Raw genomic sequence first — 2,500 nt, 5'->3', positions numbered from 1 at the left:
TGGAGGTCCCCCGAGTTAATTTTGCCCATTATGACTCCTCGTCCGCACGCTCGTGCACCCCGACGTGCACGTGGGCATCGTATGCTAAAAAATGAAGTTTGGAGTTTGGGTTTGAAAATTTTATGGGAGCTTCCTAGAAGACTAAGAAATGCTTTGCTCGAGACGGATTTCGATTTGGAGGTCCCCCGAGTTAATTTTGCCCATTATGACTCCTCGCCCGCACGCTCGTGCACCCCGACGTGCACGTGGGCATCGTATGCTAAAAAATGAAGTTTGGAGTTTGGGTTTGAAAATTTTATGGGAGCTTCCTAGAAGACTAAGAAGTGCTTTGCTCGAGACGGATTTCGATTTGGAGGTCCCCCGGGTTAATTTTACCCATTATGACTCCTCGCCCGCACGCTCGTGCACCCCGACGTGCACGTGGGCATGGTATGCTAAAATTGAAGTTTGGAGTTTGGGTTTGAAAATTTTATGGGAGCTTCCTAGAAGCCTAAGAAATGCTTTGCTCGAGACGGATTTCGATTTGGAGGTCCCCCGAGTTAAGTTTGCCCTTTATGACTCCTCGCCCGCATGCTCGTGCACACCGGCGTGCACGTGGGCATCGTATGCTAAAAAATGAAGTTTGGAGTTTGGGTTCAGAAATCTTATGGGAGCTTCCTAGAAGCCTAAGAAATGCTTTGCTCGAGACGGATTTCGATTTAGATTTCCGCCGTGTTAATTTTGCCAATTACGGCTCCTCGCGCGCACGCTCAAGCACCCCGACGTGCACACCGGCGCGCACGTGGGCATCGTATGCTAAAAAATGAAGTTTGGAGTTTGGGTTTGAAAATTTTACGGGAACTTCCTAGAAGCCTAAGAAATGCTTTGCTCGAGACGGATTTCGATTTGGAGGTCCCCCGAGTTAATTTTGCCCATTACGACTCCTCGCCCGCATGCTCGTGCACACCGGCGTGCACGTGGGCATCGTATGCTAAAAAATGAAGTTTGGAGTTTGGGTTTGAAAATTTTATGGGAGCTTCCTAGAAGACTAAGAAGTGCTTTGCTCGAGACGGATTTCGATTTAGATTTCCGCCGTGTTAATTTTGCCAATTACGGCTCCTCGCGCGCACGCTCAAGCACCCCGACGTGCACACCGGCGCGCACGTGGGCATCGTATGCTAAAAAATGAAGTTTGGAGTTTGGGTTTGAAAATTTTACGGGAACTTCCTAGAAGCCTAAGAAATGCTTTGCTCGAGACGGATTTCGATTTGGAGGTCCCCCGAGTTAATTTTGCCCATTACGACTCCTCGCCCGCACGCTCGTGCACCCCGGCGTGCACGTGGGCATCGTATGCTAAAAAATGAAGTTTGGAGTTTGGGTTCGGAAATTTTATGGGAGCTTCCTAGAAGCCTAAGAAATGCTTTGCTCGAGACGGATTTTGATTTGGAGATCCCACGAGTTAGTTTTTGCCCATTATGACTCCTCGCCCGCACGCTCAAGCACCCCGGCGTGCACGTGGGCATCGTATGCTAAAAAATGAAGTTTGGAGTTTGGGTTCGGAAATTTTATGGGAGCTTCCTAGAAGCCTAAGAAGTGTTTTGCTCGAGACGGATTTCGATTTGGAGGTCCCCCGAGTTAGTTTTGCCCATTATGACTCCTCCCCCGCACGCTCAAGCACCCCCGCGTGCACGGGGGCATTGTATGCTAAAAAATGAAGTTTGGAGTTTGGGTTTGGAAATTTTATGGGAGCTTCCTAGAAGCCTAAGAAGTGCTTTGCTCGAGACGGATTTCGATTTGGAGGTCCCCCGAGTTAATTTTGCCCATTATGACTCCTCGCCCGCACGCTTAAGCACCCCCGCGTGCACGTGGGCATTGTGTGCTAAAAAATGAAGTTTGGAGTTTGGGTTTGTAAATTTGATGGGAGCTTCCTAGAAGCCTAAGAAGTGCTTTGCTCGAGACGGATTTCGATTTGAAGGTCCCCCGTGTTAATTTTGCCCATTACGGCTCCTCGCCCGCACGCTCAAGCACCCCGGCGTGCACGTGGGCATTGTATGCTAAAAAATAAAGTTTGGAGTTTGGGTTTGGAAGTTTTATGGGAGCTTCCTAGAAGCTTAAGAAGTGTTTTGCTCGAGACGGATTTCGATTTGGAGGTCCCCCGAGTCAATGTTGCCCATTATGGCTCCTCTCCCGCATGCTCAAGCACCCCTGCGTGCACGTGGGCATTGTATGCTAAAAAATAAAGTTTGGAGTTTGGGTTTGGAAGTTTTATGGGAGCTTCCTAGAAGCTTAAGAAGTGTTTTGCTCGAGACGGATTTCGATTTGGAGGTCCCCCGAGTCAATGTTGCCCATTATGGCTCCTCGCCCGCACGCTCAAGCACCCCGGCGTGCACGTGGGCATTGTATGCTAAAAAATAAAGTTTGGAGTTTGGGTTTGGAAGTTTTATGGGAGCTTCCTAGAAGCTTAAGAAGTGTTTTGCTCGAGACGGATTTCGATTTGGAGGTCCCCCGAGTCAATGTTGCC

The sequence above is a fragment of the Cornus florida genome, unplaced genomic scaffold (assembly GCF_030987335.1).
Source record: "Cornus florida cultivar Cherokee Brave unplaced genomic scaffold, ASM3098733v1 CherokeeBrave_3.0.0_Hap2_scaffold_132, whole genome shotgun sequence".
Taxonomy (NCBI): domain Eukaryota; kingdom Viridiplantae; phylum Streptophyta; class Magnoliopsida; order Cornales; family Cornaceae; genus Cornus; species Cornus florida.
The sequence above is the reverse complement of the archived record's forward strand: the minus strand, read 5'-3'. Positions refer to the sequence as shown.